Here is an 18583-nt window from a genome sequence, read left to right as displayed (position 1 = left end):
TTGGCAACATGTGAAATGTTCAACAAGTAATGCAACCTACATACTCCCGTAAGAGCTGTTAAGAATCCTGTGGTTACAAATGACAGAAACCCTCACTTAAACTGACTTAGACTAAAAAGGAATTGATAGCTTGTGTCACTGAAAAGCCAAGGTGACCACAATGATGGTAGCCAACTGACAGACACCAACCCCCCACCCGCCAGTACTCAAAGTTGGAACAGTCTGAGCAACAAAATAAATAAAGTAGCATTGGATTATATCCCTAAGTATAAAATAAATATGCAGGAGTCCATACTTACATAAATAAATGATTGAATACATAAAGGAGAAGAAAAATCTCCCATGCAGAAGACTTCCAAATAATTTATGTAGAATACTCCATCCTCAAAGGGAAGCAACATAAATCCCCTCTCCTTAAGCATGGGCTGCACGTACTGAATTCTTTCCAAAAAGAACAGTATGGAAAGGACAATAAAAAATAACTTGACAGGGCTTCCCTGGTGGCTCAGTGGTAAGGAATCCGCCTGCCAATGCAGGAGACGCGGGTTCGATCCCTGATCGGGAAAGACCCCACATGCCTCAGAGCAACTAAGCCCGTGCACCACAACTATTGACCTTGTGCTCTAGAGCCTGGAAGCCGCAACTACTGAGGCCTCCACACCCTGGAGCCCGTGTTCCGCAGTAAGAGAGCCACTGCAGTGAGAAGCCATCACACCACAACTAGGGAGCAGCCCCTGCACTCCGCAGCTAGACAAAGCCAGAGCAGCCGTGAAGACCCAGCACAGCCAGAAGTAAGCAATGAAAAAAGAAAAAGACAGCATCCAGCAACCATTGTCAAGTGAGGCATTCTTGAGACTTTTTTAAAGAACATTTAAATAATAAACGTAAGCATTCCTTAAATAAATCAATAACTTGGCGGTGGAGAAACCCGACAGACCCCACCTCAGTTAGGTGATCAAGGTCAACATCAACCGTGATGTCCTGTTGACCACTGGCACCCTTGATATGATGTGATGAGAACAACACTTCGCTTCTATGGTCTTCCTCCCAAAACATACAACGCCAACCTAATCACAACAAAAATATCAGACAAATATCAGTTAAGGGGCATTTTACAGGATATCTGACCAGTATTTATCAAAAGTGTCAATGTCACCAAAAACAAGGAAAGTCTGAGAAACTGTCATAGTCAAGAAGAAATCTACATAGAATGTGGTATCCAGAGTGGGCCCCTGAAATAGGAAAGGGCATTGGTGAAGACTAAGAAAGCAGGAATAAAATATAGACCTTGTTTAATAATAAAATACCAGGGACTTCCCTGGTGGCCCAGTGGCTAAGACTCCGAGTTCTCAATGCAGGGGGCCCAGGTTCAATCCCTCATCAGGGAACTGGATCCCACATGCCACAACTAAACACCCCATGTGCCGCAAAATAAGACCCAGCACAGGCAAATAAATAAATAAATATTTTTAAATAATAATAGTAATGCACCAATACCAGTTCATTCATTGAGATACATGTGCCACAATAAGGTAAGTTGTTAATAATAGGAGCAATGGGGTATGGGGTCTATGGGAATTCTCTATACTATTTTGACAATGTTTCTGTAAATCTAAAACTGTTTTAAAATGAAAAGGTTGTAAAAAAAAAAAAAAAATCCTGAAGCTTCAGGCATCGCTGGACTTGGAGCTCAAAAATCTTCTTCATCCTTTGATTCAGCCTTCCTCCCTGTTGGCCTCAGGCTCCCCGCTGCTCGGAATATGACAGCACCACCTCCAGGCTGTGTGCTCTCAGGTCCCAGCTCATCAGAAAGGACCAGCTGCTTTTTCCCCAGAATTCCAATCAGTCTCAGCATCTGGTTGAGCTTCATTGCTGGGGCAGAGGAATGAGGAGCCCTGACTGACTTACACTTGTCCCCAGGCTTCAGCTCTGAGTCAGGGGCTGGTTGTGCGGGAGAGATGGACACAGCAAAACAGGGGCTGTTGGCTAAAGTAGGTGAATGGATGCTTGGTGGTCAAAATGCATCAATGTCCAATGTTCCCTTTCAACATTTTTGGTGCTAGAATGTCCCTGCATGAAATAATGATGGTTCTTTCTTTAATATTCCCACTTCCCCAATAGTCTGTATCTATCAGTTTCATTTTTAAATCTAATTCAAGAAATCCCAACATTCAAGTCTGGCCCACAGGGCTAAAGCATCTCTGATGAGAATATGAATGATGACTTCCTTTTTGAACTCCATCTTGAGGGCCCCAAAAGCTGATGCACAGTCTGTATAGGGACGAATGAAGCAGAAAAGCCAGAGAGCTCCCCAAGAAGAGCATTTCTTGGGCTAAAGCAGGAAAAGTTGAGAAACTCCCAGGATCATAATATTTACTAATACTTAGGATGAGCCAGACACATTCCTCAACAAGTAGATGCGTGAACACTGTGGTCCCCACGGTAGTGCCATGCAGTAAGTATTGTGTGCTGGGCTTAGTCGCTCAGTCGTGTCCAACTCTTTGCCACCCCATGGACTGCAGCCCGCCAGGCTCCTCTGTCCATGGAGAGTCTCCAGGCAAGAATACTGAAGTGGGTTGCCACGCCCTCCTCCAAGCGATCTTCCCAACCCAGGGACCAAACCCAGGTCTCCCGCATTGCAAGCGGATTCTTTGCCATCTAAGCCACCAGCGAAGCCTGCAGTAGGTATGACTATCCTTGTTTTATAGATGGAGAAACCAAGGCAGAGAGTGCTTAAGGATTGTGCAAAATCACACAGCTGGCAAGTGACAGAGCTGGGATCTGATTTCAGGCTCTGACTCCATAACCACTGTTATGAAATTCAAATAGGAAAATGATGCAAAAATACAGATAGTACTCAATATCTAGCTTATCACTCCCAGTGTTTTAGATCTGGGTTACCATTGACCTTCCCTGTGGTTGGAAAGTCACTTCACTTCAAGTGCCTGGACCTTGCAGGGGAAAAACTATATAATTCATCTCTCTGACAAAGGAAATGAAAACAAACAGGTTGGAGGGGGGCCGCTCCCAGCCCCTTGCTCCATGCCAAACTCCAGCACTCTCAACGGTCCCCAACTGCTACCACTAATCCAGTTCTGGGGAGCAGGTCAGCAGTGAGGGAGCCGCAGCTCATGTGAAAACAGCCCTGCTGGCCCCAGCAGCTCACACCTGCACCCTCCATTCATCCCCACTGTTTACACATTGTCATCCGCAATTAATGCTTTCCCAGGAACTGCAGCAGGCTGATTGCCCCACCGCCGCACAGGGACCCCATTCTGAGCCCTTGTGTCTGTTAAATTGAGCATGGGGCCCTGTGATTAAATTAGGGTTTGTGGATCTGCCATTCTGGCCCCCACCCCCTTCCCCTCCCCCCTCTTCCCTCCTCTTCTTCATCCCTCTCTCCCTCACCCTCCCGTCTCCCTCCCTCCCTCCCCTTCCGTTTTCCTTTCCCATTCATCACACAGCCTCTTGGCAGCTTGGTGGGGGGCAGGTGGGCAAGGGGCAAATGGCTCTGCCCCTGGGTAGGAGGAAGAGTGGACTTCCTTCATAAAGCAAGGACAGGAGGGGAGACATGGCCCCTGGATGAGGACACAATGGGGAGAGGACACAAGGCAGGAACAGGAACCAGAAAGAAAAGAATGGTGTGGAAAGCGAAAGTGAAAGTCACGCAGTCCATTCTGACTCTTTGCGGCCCTGTATAGGTCTGTATAGTCCATGGAATTCTCCAGGCCAGAATACTGGAGTGGGTAGCCTTTCCCTTCCCCAGGGGATCTTCTCAACCCAGGAATCGAATTGAGGTCTCCTGCATTGCAGGCAGATTCTTTACCAACTGGGATATGAGGGAAGTGGTGTGGCGCCTACGCTACATCAGTGATTTAATTCTTAGACCCAACTTGGCAGAGTGGTTAAGAGGTCAGGCTCCCAGGTAAAGCAGGCTGAGTTTGGGTTGGATTCCTGGCTTCTGTCACTTTCTACCTTTGGAATCTTATTCAGATTGAATCAGTCTTATTTTCTCTGAGCTGGACAGAGGAGTCAGAAACAGCAAGAAGACAGAGGCTGTCTGTACCCTTGCAACAATGGGAAGAGAATGGCATGATACTTCTGGGCTCCTCCTCCCCAAACCCATGAAGTGAAGTGAAGTGAAAGTCATTCAGTCGTGTCTGACTCTTTGTGACCCCATGGACTATACAGTCATGGAATTCTCTAGGCCAGAATGGGTAGCCTGGAGTGGGTAGCCTTTCCCTTCTCCGGGGGATCTTCCCAACCCAGGGATTGAACCCAAGGTCTCCTGCATTGCAGGCGGATTCTTTACCAGCTAAGCCACAAGGGAAGCCCTCCCCAAACCTATAAACCCAGTCTAATCATGAGAAAAACATCAGACAAACCTCAGCTGGGGGACATTCTACAAAATATCTGGCCAGTCCTCCTCAAAATCAAGGAAACTGCCATGGCCAAGGGAAGCACAAGGAGGAGGATGACTACAGGTAACGTGGAGTCCTAGATGGGATTCTGAGACAGGAGAGGATGTTAGTAAAGAGTGAGGAAATCTGAATAAAATATGGACTTCAGTTAATAATAAAGTATTAATATTGGTCCATTTATTATAATGAAGGCACCGTACTCATGGAAGATGTTAATAAGAGGAGAAACCCAGAGGCAGGGTTTATGGGATCTCTCTGTACTACCTTTGTAATATTCTTATAAATCTAAAACTGTCAAAAAATTTAAAGTTTATTATTAAGATGTAGGGGTAAGAGTGGATTCAGAGAAAATGGTGGCGAGGGCACAGCTTTTTAATCTCCTATAGCTCCCCTAAACACAGATGAAGTCATCAGGAAAGCAAAATCAGAGGCCTCGGACAACAGTATTAGGTAACAGGGTACCCCCAATCTACTAAGTATCCCCAAACCCCCAAAATTCATTGAAAAACACAGCAAGTTAATCTGAGAAGAAAACCTAGAAGGTGCTGGAAATAGTTTCCAAGTGGAACAGGACTGGACAACAGGAGCAAAGGATAAAAAATGTGAAGCAGAGGAAACTAACGTCAGAAAATGCCACACCATATTTTTCATCTCTTTGCAAAAACAACAGAAGGAGCTCCAGAACCAAGAGTCTAAAAAACTCTTAACTCTTTTCTCCAAAAATACTCAATTCACTTTTTTAAAATAAAAAAAGCAGTAACAGAAAAGAGAAAAGGGTTGTTTGGGAATTCCTTGACGGTCCAGTGCTTAGGACTCCACACTTCCACTGCCAAGGGCCGGGGTTCAATTTTGGTTGGGGAACTAAGATCCCATAAACTGTAGAGTGCAGCCAAAGAAAGAAAGAAAAGAAGTGACATCCAAGCAAAAAGACTGAATCACTTACAATGGAAAGAAAATGAGGTTGTCCTCAGACCCTCTGACAGCAATGCTTTTTGACAAAATACAACCATATACTCAAGAAAAGGAAAATGTGAGCTGTGGGTTTTATATTCAGCCAAACTGACCTTCAAGCATAAAGGCCACAAGTAAAATTTTTGATAAGATGCGAGAACTCTGGAACATTTTTCCATGATCTTTTCCTAAGGAATCCACTACAGAATTAGTTTCAGAAAACAAACAAACAAAAAAAATGACTGGAAAGATACCTGCATAAGCACTGGTGGTGGCCATTAAATACATATTTACCTGTAAAATTAAGACTGAATTATGGTCGTGAGACAGGATAGCATGTAGTGCTTACATTTCTGATAATGTAAATAAAATGCAACTATCATAATAAAGCAGATAAGAATTGAGGGTGTGGATGAAAAGTAGAATAAGCATGCTGATTGCCTTATAAGTATTTTTTGGAAATATGACAGTACTACTTCAAATACTGGTGTAAAAGGAGGAGGCAGGGGAAAGATGTCACTACCTGATTTTAACATTGTTTAGTATTCTGGCACCAAAAGACAATGGGCCACCTACAAAGAAGAGAGGGTACTTTGGGCATTATATAAAGGTATGACTATAAAGATGACCATTAGAACAAAACTTAAAACCTTCCCAAATACCAAAAGATGTACCAAGAGAGAAAGAACACAAAAGTCCACATAGTTAAAGATACACAATAAGAAGTATGAGAGTATAAGAGATACGCGCCATGTCATAATAATATGACAGAAATGAGCCAAACATATTGATGACACCACTTTCCTTTTAACTCACCTATTAAAAAGAAAAGATTTCGGGGACTTCCCCGGTGGTCCAGTGACTAAGACTCTGTGCTCCCAGTACTGTAGGCCATTTGATCCCAGGTCAGGGAGCTAGATCCCAACTAAGAGTTCACACGCCCCAACTAAAAGATCCCACATGACCCAACTAAGACCTGGCACAGCCAAATAAATAAATGTTTTTTTTTTTAAAGGAAAAGATTTTTAGACTGGCCAACAAAACAAAACGAAGACCTACGCAATGTACAAGGGACACACTCAAAAGACAAAGAGATTCAGATAGCATAATAATTTTTAAATGGACAAAGGTATGCCAGGAATATGTAAATGCAAGAATCAACAAGGAGTGACACTAAAGACCAGGAAGAGCGTTTTATAAGGATAAAGCCTGTAATTCACCACGAAGATGTAAAATTATTAATATACAGCAACCGTGTTCATGAAGAAGAACCTTTAGCAATTGCAAGAAAAAATATAAAGGAACGCTGATAAAAGTTCATGGCATTTTTATGAACCGGCCTCAGATGGCATGTAGTATCATTTCCACCGTTCTCCACTGGCCATGGTGGTTACAGAGGCCACTACACAGAATTCTTCTGTTGACTTACGTGTAGGTAGAACTCTAGACATAACACGTGAAGATGAGATAACAGGTATAACTGAGACCTCATGACCTGAGTCCTGGGTTCCAGTCCTCACCCTTGTGGATCATTTTGTCTCTGTGGCAGCTCTCTGTTGCTTGATTCCACTTTAAACTTTTCACTCTATTTTCTATGACCAGTCGTTATTTATTTCCACAATACAATGAGATTATTGGCAACTTACTGAATGCTTAACTTAATTAGCGCACTCTAGCCATCAGAAAATGTAAGTTAAATTATCAATAAAGAAAATGCACAACTGAAAAAGAGAGCAAGCGAGGGGACGGGAGACGTAGGGTAGGAATTGTGAGACCAGCAGGTGGAGGAGCCATCTGCACGTACTCTGAGGCTGCTCCAGGAGGAGGATGAAAAGGAAAACTAAACCAAGCATCATCGAGAATGTCTTCCAGGATCAGTCTCCTGCCCAGTACCACTGGAACATCAGCATTAGATACTGTCTTGGTCCATTTGGGCTACGACTATAAGCTTATAAGAAACAGAAATGTATTTTTCACAATTCTGGAGGCTGGATGTCTGAGATCACGGTTGAGTTCTGCTGGCTTGCAGACGGCTGTCTTCTTGCTGCATCTTCACACGGAGGAAGGCAGAGACAGGAAGCAATCTCTCTCACAACTCTTAAAGGGCACTAATCCCATTCATGAGGCTCCATCCTCACGACTGCATCTAATTCTAACCACTTCCTAATACCATCACTTTTGGGGGTAGGGTTTCAGTACATGAATTTGGGAGCAACATGGATATTCAGTCTGTAACAGATACCAAACCCCAAGGCAGGGGCTCAGAGCATGCAGGGTTTCCAAACTAAAGGTCACAAATTTCCTGGCACTACGGGGATCCACTGGGAGCTGACTCTTCGCATATGAGCCTACTTCACCTTATACCTCATTTCTGCTCATGTAACTAACTCAGTCCCACAATCCCAGTTGTGGCTGCATGTGAAGACAGCAACATAAGATGGAGGTGGAGGCCAACGGAGTTGGGGTTCTAGTCCTCCCAACAGAAACTCAATAAAATACACTGTCTTAATATCTTCAGCCTAGCACAGGACCTGGCACCCAGATACACACACATACACACACAACACTGGCTCAGTGATGGATGGAAAATGGAATAGAAAACAGACTCACAATGACAGTAAAAACACTGGAAAAGTTTTCCTGTGTTATTTGCATCATTATAAACCTTCTAAAGAATGAGAAATTTAAGAATAAATTTCACCTTATACAAATAATATGAGATACCATGCAAATATCCCTGAGTCTTGACAATCACAGATGAACAGGTTTCCCAGGCGTTTGCCCTCACTCCCAGCCCTCAACTTCCACTAAACCCCCAGGGTTTCTTGACCAGCCTGGCAGCATGTAGCTTGGCTCCAGCCGGGCGGAAGCACCAATTATCCTTGGCAGCAAGACCTAGGCTTGTGACTGACCAAAGGAAGTCTGAGGGCCATTCCAGTGTGAATCTCTTGAACTGTTTATTTTCAAGCAGGCTTAGAATGGGCGTAGAGATGTGTCTAAGACTTGGAGAAATCTTAGACCCATTTCATTTTCCGACACAGCTCATCCTAAAACATGTGTCCTGTCCCGGGCTTTCCTTGGAAACTCCCAGGAATTTGAGGCAGTAGTCTTAAGAGGAGAGGAAGCAGGTCAGCAGGGCCTCAGCTTTATCTTGGAAGTGGGGAGGGCCAGCTGCAAGAAGGGAAGACTGGAATCCCAGTGAGATTCTGTAATGGAAAAAAAATTCCACATCTGTGGGCTTTCCCACAATTTAGGAGACAAGAAGATCCACAGCCTAGCTCATGACAACACCATCACGACCACCTCCATCAGGTGGCACCGCCACACAGCCTGATGACTTCCATGGGAGGGTTTCATAACCTCAGTTCCTGATAATCAATTCAAAAAAATAATATGGTTCTTGGGAAATAACAGCTTAACGGGCAAGGGGATTGATTTCAGGATGATTAAATGTTTTGGAACTACACAGAAGCAAGGGTTGCATAACACTGTAAATGTGCTAAATGTCACTGAATCGTTCACTTTAAAATGGCTAATTTTATGTTGTGTGAATTTCACCTCAAATTTAAACATAAGATGGTTTAATACAGTGGTTGAATAGAAAATTAACACCCAAGAATCAGTTACCTTGACATAGAGCAGAAATACCCAGTTAGAAAAGGAAACTGGAGGGAAAGTTCATTTTAAAGCAGCAACAGAAACCATGAAGTACCAAGGATTAAACTGAACAGGAAAGATGTGAGGTCTATGCGTTTTAAATTATCACACTTAATTTAAGGGTAAGTCAGAAATAACTTGAATATGTATGGGAAAATCAGCCAAAGTACTAGGTAGGAATTCTGACTATTATGTATGGTAATTCTACCCACAGTATTCTCTAAGTTAAATGCAATCTTAATCAAAATCTCAAATTTCTTTCTGGAACTTGACAAATTTATTATATAATTCAATTAAATATATAGAAAGTAGTAATAATCTGCAATTTACCCATAATCCTAAACAGCACAGATTACTTCTTTTGAGAATTTTACTGGATTGTCTTACATGTGTACACAATTTTGGGAAAGATATACAGCACAGTTGCAGATATTTCAGGCTCTTTAGTCAGAGTTGATCCCAGCTCTGCAGTTTAAGATTGTACTGGATGAACTTAACTATGTTACCTAAACTTCTAAGGCCTCAACTATCTCTTTTGCAAAATAGATAGGATATACAATCCTTGTAGATATGAGGATTATGTGTAATTATCATGTCTGAGTGCTTAGTCTAGTAATTCAGGCATAATGGGTCTCAGCATTCAGTAAATGGTTATTGTTAGCATTATACCAATATATGATAGCATATATGTGATTTTATTACACACTGTGAGCTGGAGTTTTCAGATTTCATAATGTCTTATGAACATCTTTGCAAGTCAAAACATGTATTTCTTTATTATTCAGCACTTAACCTGGTACCTACACATACTATGTGCCCAGAATATATTTGTTACATGAGTGAATGAAGAAATGAATCTTAGCTGGTCTTTTTAAGTTTGCTGCTGGTTGTAATGGTTGCACTGGGTTCCAGCATATGGACATACTATGAATGAATAATCAGTCCTCCCCTGACAGACATGTATTATTTATAATGTTCAAAAAACTGAAAACAGCTCATAGATATAGAGAACAGTCTGGTGCTTGCCAGAGTTGAGGAGGTTGGAGGTGGGAAAAATTGGTGGAAGGGGTCAAAGGGTAGAAGCTTCTAGTTATAAAATAAATAAGTTGTGGGGATGTAATATACAGCATGGTGACCATGGTAATAACCCTGTATTGCATGTTTGGAACTTGTTGATAAAAGCAATCTTAAAAGCTCTCATCACAAGAAAAAAAATTCTATAACTATGTATGGTGACAGATGTTAGCTAGACTTATTGTGGTGAACTTTTCACAATATATACAAATATCGTGTTTTATGCCTGAAACTATAATGTATCTCAATTATATCACAATAAAAAAATTTAACTGGGAAAAACATTATAATTATCCATTAATGAGGATTATGGGTAGACTTTTGCTTTGAGTGATTCCAAATGCGTTAAAACAGTCCCACCCCGTACTAGTTGTGATCAAGTGTATCTAGAGGTCATCTCAATTTTATTTCCTCAAGTAAAAATGGTAAAGATAGTTCCATTTGTGGGGGATGAGGGGAGGTTTGGGGGGGCGTTATCTCTCTTCTGCAAAGCTGACTGTACCCCCTCCAGAAGGCTGCTGTGGGTGAGGAGCCCCCGGCTGGTGACAGAGCCTAGCTGAGCCCCACCTCTCAGTGTGTCTTTGGGTCCTTGACTCCTTTCTGCTTTTCCAGAAGGAAAAAAACATGCTGTTTCTTGGTGAGAAATGACCACCAAGTGAGAAATACAGTGAAAATTTCTCTAGAGAAAATGTGGATTTCAGGAGAAAACCTGGAGCCCTAACAGGCTTTTTCTGTTGGCAGATATGATTCTGAGGTCTTCACGTTGATGGGTCAAAAATGTGTGAGCTACAACCACACCAGCAGCCGGGGTCTGGAGAGGCCACCCGCATATCTGCAGGCTGAGTCAAGATTCCAGGGAGGCCCCTGCCAAGAGCCTACCATCCTTTTCTTCCCACCTCCACCACCATCCTTCACAGACGGAGCCCTGCGTGCGTGTTTGAGTCCAAAACGCATAGTTTGCATGTTTAGCATGCCTCCCTCCCCACTCAGCAGACACACTGAGCCACCCCTCGGGAGCAGACGTGCAGGCGCTCCAACAGCCAGGAGAACTGGCAGTGAGTCCTCACAGGCCCTGGAAAACAGAACGTGGTCCAGAAGGGTGGGGTTGTTCCAGGTGGGCATGTCTCCTCGGTTCCATAGACTCCTTGCCCTGTGGGGAGAGCAGTAGCTGGAAGGCGGCTGGAGCAGGACTTTCAAACAGCCAGCACCTCGCAGAGCCCTGTCTCTCTGATCTAAGGCAGCACCCAGAAGCCCAGGCAAAGCTTCCAATACATCAGTGGTTCTCAGTTGGTCATGGTTTTGCCTCCCAGAGGTCATTTGGCAATGTCAGCAGAGATTTTTGGTTGGCACAAGTCGGAGATGTTGCTGGCATCTCGTGGGTAGAGGCCAGCGATGCTGTTAAACATCCTGCCATAACCAGGATAACACCTGCACCTCCCCCAACCCCACTGCCCACCCCGCCAACAAAGAATTATCCAGGCCAAAGTGTTAACAGTGATGATGCTGAAAAACCTTGTAAGACATGCATGAGAGTGGAGGGGGTTCAGACCTGACTCTGCCACTGACTTGTTATGGGACCAGTTTTCTAAGTCTCCCTGGGCCTCAGTTTTCTCGTTTGTATCATGGGGTTAAGGTAAATATTTCAGGGCACCGTTGTGAGAAATGAAAGGGATTTGATACATAAAATGCCTCACACAACATAGGTCTTCAATAAAGGTCACAGGTGCTCCTAAAGGAAGCCAGTTTTTAAATCTTAAAGGTCTTTTTATGAATCAATTAGAAGTGTTGGAGTTTGGAAGAGAACACTTAAACCATGAAAGCAAGAGAAGTTTACATTTCACAACTACTGTATAAAAGATGAGGAGGAAATATGAATGTAAATAGTCTTAAATTCGGCTAATCAACAAAAAAAGTTGAAGTTGTTTATACACAGTACTGCAAGACACAGTGAATTGTGTAAAGCTTAGTTATACTTCTAACAGGTTTTCCCTTTTCCACTAAGAATTTTCTAGATCAAAACACCATCCCAGGAATTCCCTGGATGTCCAGTGGTTAGGACTCAGCACTCTCATTGCTGAGGGCCAGGATTTGATCCCTGGTCTGGAAACTAAGATCCCACAAGCATCACCTGTTTGCTTCGAAGATCCCCAAGACAACATAAGCCCAGAAGCATAAAGCAGAGTATAACCTCCTACACCAAAAATTTTCTTGATATAAAGGAAATCAAGGCTCTTCCTCAAATGGAGCTTTCCCTGGGCAGAAATTAGGGGCCACATGGAGACATGGCTCAGAGCCAGTGACACCTGGGTGGGTGAGCTTCATGAGGGCTTGGGGAGTTTCCAACGTGTCTCCAGAAACTGGTAGCCAATAACTGTAGGAATGTCACACATTAAAGCTATGACTTTAAAAATGCCTCTTGAGATTACCTTATGAAGTGAATTCAGAAAGACAAACACCATATAAAATCACTTGTGTGAAGAATCTAAAATAAGATGCAAATGAACATATCGACAAAACAGAAAGAGACTCCCAGACGTCGAGAACAGATTGTGGTTGCCAAGGGGGGGAATGGGTGAGGGATGGGTGACTTGAGAGCTTGGGACTGGTTAGCAGATGCAAACTAGTATATATAGAATGGTCCGACAGTATAGCTCAGGGAACTGTAGTCAGTATTCTGTGATAAACCATAATGGAAAACAATATTAGAAAAAGAATATATATATATATTTCTATGGGCTTCCCTGATTTATATGGGTAAAGAATCCACCTGCAATGCAGAAGACCCGGTTCAATTCCTGGGTTGAGAAGATCTGCTGAAGAAGGAATAGGCTGCCCACTCTAGTATTCTTGGGTTTCCCTTGTAGTTCAGCTCGTTAAGAATCCGCCCGCAATGTGGGAGACCTGGGTTTGATTCCTGGATTGGGAAGATCGCCTGGAGAAGGGAAAGGCTACCCACTCCAGTATTCTGGCCTGGAGAATTCCATGGACTCCATAGTCTATGGGGTCACAAAGAATCGGACACGACTGAGCAACTTTCACTTTCATTTGGGCTTCCCTGATGGCTCAGATGGTAAAGAATCTGCCTGCAGTGTGGGAGCCTTAGGTTCGACCCCTGGGTTGGGAAGATTGGCTGGAGGATAGCATGGCCACCCACTCAGTATTCTTACCTGGAGAATCCCATGGACGCAGGAGGCTGGCAGGCTACAGTCCATGGGGTCACAAGGAGTCAGACAAAACTGAAGGGACTTAGCACACACACACACACACACATACACACACACATATATAAGAATTCTCCTGACAAGAATACTGGAGTGGCTAGCCATTCCCTTCTGCAGGGGATCTTCCCCACCCAGACGTTGAACCAGGGTCTCCTGCATTGCAGGCCAATTCCTTACTGTCTGAGCCACCAGGGAAGCTCAATATATACGAATATGTATTATATATATTCTTATACATACATACAATATATATATTCACACATATATATAGATGGCTTTCCAGGTGGCACAGTAGTAAAGAATCCACCTACCAATGAAGGAGACGCAAGAGGCATGGGTTTGATCCCTGGGTCAGGAAGATCCTCTGGAGTAGGAAATGGCAATCCACTCCAGTTATTCTTGTCTGGAAAATTCCATAGACAGAGGAGCTTGGCGGGCTAAGGTCCATGGGGGTGACAAAGAGTCAAACACGACTGAGCACGCGTGCACACACATATATAACTGAATCACTTAGCTGTACAGCAGGAACTAACACAGCTTGTAAATCAACTGTACATCAATTAAAATTTTTCCAAAAAAATTTTAAAACAGATCCCGCAAGTCATGTGGCATGGCCAAAACCAAAAGCAAATAAAAAAACAAACAAAAATGCCACTCCTACCCTTTTCGTGGCCTTTACATACACCCCTGGTCCCCAAGCCCCAGCTGGCCTGGGTGTAGGGCAATCCCACCAGAGGTGACTTGCTGCCATCCGGTGGTAGACTTGGCAAGGGCAGCTAAAGTTTTGTATTCATTTTTATTTTTTCTGGTAAAAATAACAGAAGGAGATCTAGCACACACAAAGCATTTTTTTCTAAATTCAGATATGATTGACATGTAACATTCTGTAAGTTTAACATGGGCATGTTGAGTTAATACACTTATACATTGCAATATGATTGCCACTGTAGCAAACGTTTATTTCACAGTGCTCTAGGAGCTACGGGGAATGTAAAGATGGACCAACATGCCCACGCTCCTCCCAGCATCAGATGGAGACATTTGGGTTCCTGGCAGCTGATGATAACTTGGCACCCCTTCAACCTGTTTTAACATATGTTTAGTTGGAGTACGGATTCTCTATTTAATAAAAACAGAAATTATATCATTCCTTGTGCTCACATAAGAAATCTCCTCCATGAACTCATATAAAGTTCTAATCATTCTAACCAAGGAAAGAGATCATTTACAAGCACACGGATATAAAAGAATATCCAAAAGTGCTTGAAATTTTTCCTTCTGAATTTGTAAACAACATATTTCCAACTTTCCTGTATTTCTTCTCTCTTCTGCTTTCTTTTGCAATTTGCCTAGTTGGGCAACATTCTGAGAGGCAAATTTAAAGATTTAAAGTGGAGATAATAAATTACCCCATTGGATAACACTATGTCATAATTATTTGATTTCAGAATTTTAGCTGATTTCAAATGGCAGTCAGAGCTGGTAGTGCAACCTAGCATTGCACTGAAGAGGTTGCATTGCCAGGTCACAAAAGTACCTACTAGATCCAGTTTGAAGCTACCAAGGACTTTTTTTTTTTAAGGATTTTCTTATTCCTAATTTAGAGCACAAAATCAATGAAAACAGGACCAGGTTACTTTTTCCCTGACACAAAGTGTCATGTGGAAACCTGAGTAAACAGGCATGAGATTTCCATTCATTCCAATGATTTTTCAAATGTTCATATTTCTTACAAAATATTCTCTATGTCCAAATAGTGCATATATACAATGAATAATAAAATATATACTTCAGTATGGATCTGCCAGACCAAGAAATAAAACCTGACAATGACTTCTAAGGCCCTGTATGCTGTATCTCTGTGCCCCAGCCCCCACCATGGTAAGGGGAATCCAGTATAATAATGCTTTTGCATCTTGTGTGGGCCAGAGTGCCTGATTGAAAACCACAGGGAAAAACAACTTTAATGGTCTTAAACCAAAGGGTGGATGTTAAAAGAAAAACGGGTTTTCACAGAATTCATAGGAGGTTGGAAGGTCAGATCAGACTAGAAGTAGACAAGAAGCAGCAGGGTTTAGGGTTGGCCTGCCGCCCTCAAAAAGGGTACAGGGCCCCTCTGCATCCTTTATTCACAATTTCTTTTCTAAACCTGGATCCTGTTGTCCACAGCAGGTAGGGGGCTGGCTAGAGCTCAGTGGTTCCCTCAGGCCCCACCCAAGAAAGATCACAGGTCCTCTTTGCTCACAGAGCCCCCAGATTTATTCAGGTGACCATCCCCAGGCTGGGTCATGATCCTGAGTGGGATGCAGGGACAGAGTGCAACACCTTTCCAAGGGGCTTCATTTCTCTCTGGCTTCCTCTCTGATTCTCTTTCCTACCACTCCTGGATCCTCTGAGACTGTTGTTCAGACTTTGGTCTTGAAAGTGATCAAGACTCCTCTCTGTTTTAAGTTTTAAATAAAAAGCCTGTGTATTCCCTTGCTTCTTTCTCTCTGCATTTCTGAAATCCTCCTCTGAAGGCCAGAGTACTCACCAGACAGACAGCGGAGGGACCTCAGGATGAAGGTTCGTGTGGGTTTAGGGATGGGAAAGGTTAATATTCAGCGTTATCACCCCACCACTTATTAAAAGTTACTTCTTTTCAAAGACGTTCACCATGCTTCAATAATAAACACAAAAGACAGAAGCTAAAATGATCCGTCATGTGACGCAACGGCACCAGTGTGTTACAAATTCACCTCTTGCTGCGCAAGCTGTGCCTCCTCTGTGAGGTGAACGTCCACGTGCAAAAGGGAAGGCCCTAAGCCTGGGAGCCTTGAATCCAGACCTGCACCGTGAGCCGCCTGGGACCCTGTGCGATTTCTCATGAGTGCCCCTCCCCATGAGGCTGCAGCCTGGCGACCAAGACATGTCTATGACCGGTGCGCATGAACGCCCAGAGCCAGCAGAGGCACGCATCCTCCTGTGCTGGAGGTCCCCACAAGGTGACTGCTCAGTCAAGCTCACCTGTGTATTTGTTTACTGCAACTTTTATGTGGTTTTTCCCTCCTTCTTTAATTAAATTCTAACTAGCATTTTTGGAATCCTAAAAGCACCTTCCGGCTCCTCCAAGAACCCAGCTGGAAACCACCAGGCTGAAATATTAACCATGCTCGCTGCTGGTGGTGAGACTTTTGTTTTCTTCTTTGTGCTTATCTTCCCTTTCTGCCTACTCTAAAATCCACCTGTGCCCCTTATGTAATTTTGTTTAAGCTGAACAGAAATCAATGTTAAAAAGGACTGCTGACCCTCTGGGTTTACAGCTCTCTGTCCCCAGGGACTTTAGTCTCCTATGCTCTTTGCTCTCTCCTGACCATGGAATATTTGCTTACACGTAGGTAAGAAGTTGCTGCAGGAGGGGCTAAACTCCACTCCACCAGCCTCAGCATTTTCCAGGCTGAGTGGAGTAGGAACCACAGTGAGCATGGCAGTAACCACAGCCCGAGCGATACTGGGAGGACCATTGAAGAACTTCTTCACTAAAAGTTGTAAGACAATGCGAACTGTCTTCCCCATCCCCCAGTTGAAGCTCATAAATGTCAGGTCAAATCTTGGTCTGTCAAAGGCCTAATGCCCTCCACCCATCACTGCCTTCGCCTCAGGGAATCCTCCAGGCCTCTGAGCTCACAGAGGTTGGCCAGGTTCTTGATAATCACTATCACTGACTACCTGAGAGTTGGCCGTGGCCCCAGCAATGAAGCCCCCAAATCAGACAGTTACTGATGTGTTTTGTGGACTAGAAAAAGTCCAGACATACTCCAGGAGTGGTATCACTATGTCTAGCCATAGAAACCACAAGGATCAGATAGTTGTTCTTTCCACACCCCACATGGACCTTTCAGCACTTTTCATATTTACTTTGTAGGAGATCAATCCTCCGAGAGTGTTTGAAAGACCATGTTTGCTGTCTTGGATACACATTTCCCAACCACACGTTACAACATTGAGAGGATGCCATTTTGCTTTAACCACAACCAACAGACTTGCAACTAACAGGCAGTGCTTAGGATGGAATGAACCCCTTCTAATGTATGCCCCCCTTCAACCAGTGTAACCCTAGAATCTCTGTTTGGATAGTTATTTTGATACTTTGGCTACCTGATGCGAAGAGCTGACTCATTGGAAAAGACTGATGCTGGGAAAGATTGAGGACAAAAGAAGGGGCGACAGAGGATGAGATGGTTGGATGGCACCATCGACTCAATGGACATGAGTTTGAGTAAACTCTGGGAGATAGTGAAGGACAGGGAAGCTTGGCATGCTACAGTTGATGGGATCACCAAGAGTCAGACATGACTTAGCGCCTGAACAACAAAAATTGAGTCTCATGAAAAAGGGTCATCTCTGCCTGAACCTCACCCACCCCACATCCAGCAGTGACAGGCACCTCAAGGTACTTCATCCTTTTTTAAAGAGTTACAGGTTAAAGGTTTTCCCTATGTGGAATTGAAACCAAGTCCAGAAGAACCAGTTTCCCTTACTGTGTTCATAATTACTCTCTCCATCCCAGACTTTATTCCCTTGCTTGTCTCATCTGACCACAATCCCTTTCTTGTCCCTTCTGACCTCAGTCCTTTGGTAGCTGGACACTAATCAAGCAGTCAGATGACTGAGATTGGTGTGGTTGATACCATCGTTAATGTGCTAAAATTACTATTAGAGATATCACCATTAACTTACAAACTCAGGTTGTTTCTCCAGGACAAGATGAGCTCACAGACCACCACCTCCCCTCCACAACAAGCCATGGACTACCTTCCCAGAGAATTGTACACGGAAAACTTTCTAGCTTCCGAAACCACAATCAAGAAAAAATCAAAGAAATGTCGCAAAACAATGATGAATCTCAGTTTCTTTGTTATTCCTCTTTAAATCATTCCTAACTCAAAGACAAAAATGGAACGGATCTGACACTTACCTCCCACTCATTGCTTGGGGCCCTGCAAACAAAAATCCTTCCTTTGCTGCAACACCTGCTGTCAGATTTTGGCTTTCTGAGCCTCAAGCTCACTCTGTGCAGAATAAGAAACAGATTCACCTCCCAACTCTTCAATTCCTAAACAAAATGTTCTGAAATCTGAAAGTTTTATTATTTTTTTTTTTTCTGTAGTTCCTTTGACAGCGAACCCTATGATGAACTGGTATGAGGCTATCTGTAGTCATTTATCCTGTCATAATGATTTACAGCAGAAATATCAGTGTGTTTGATTATGGTACTGC

General features: G+C 43.4%; 1 long non-coding RNA gene across 1 annotated transcript; it reads left to right on the top strand.

Annotated features, from left to right (window-relative positions):
- The first annotated feature begins 15901 nt into the window (after positions 1-15901).
- LOC109565295 (uncharacterized) lies at positions 15902-18200 on the top strand. The gene is made up of 3 exons (XR_002181647.2): positions 15902-16308; positions 16417-16488; positions 16702-18200. It is a non-coding gene; the product is annotated as an uncharacterized lncRNA (long non-coding RNA).
- The last annotated feature ends 383 nt before the right edge of the window (positions 18201-18583 follow it).

The sequence above is a fragment of the Bos indicus genome, chromosome 10 (genome assembly GCF_029378745.1).
Source record: "Bos indicus isolate NIAB-ARS_2022 breed Sahiwal x Tharparkar chromosome 10, NIAB-ARS_B.indTharparkar_mat_pri_1.0, whole genome shotgun sequence".
Taxonomy (NCBI): Eukaryota; Metazoa; Chordata; class Mammalia; order Artiodactyla; family Bovidae; genus Bos; species Bos indicus.
The sequence above is the reverse complement of the archived record's forward strand: the minus strand, read 5'-3'. Positions and strand labels throughout refer to the sequence as shown.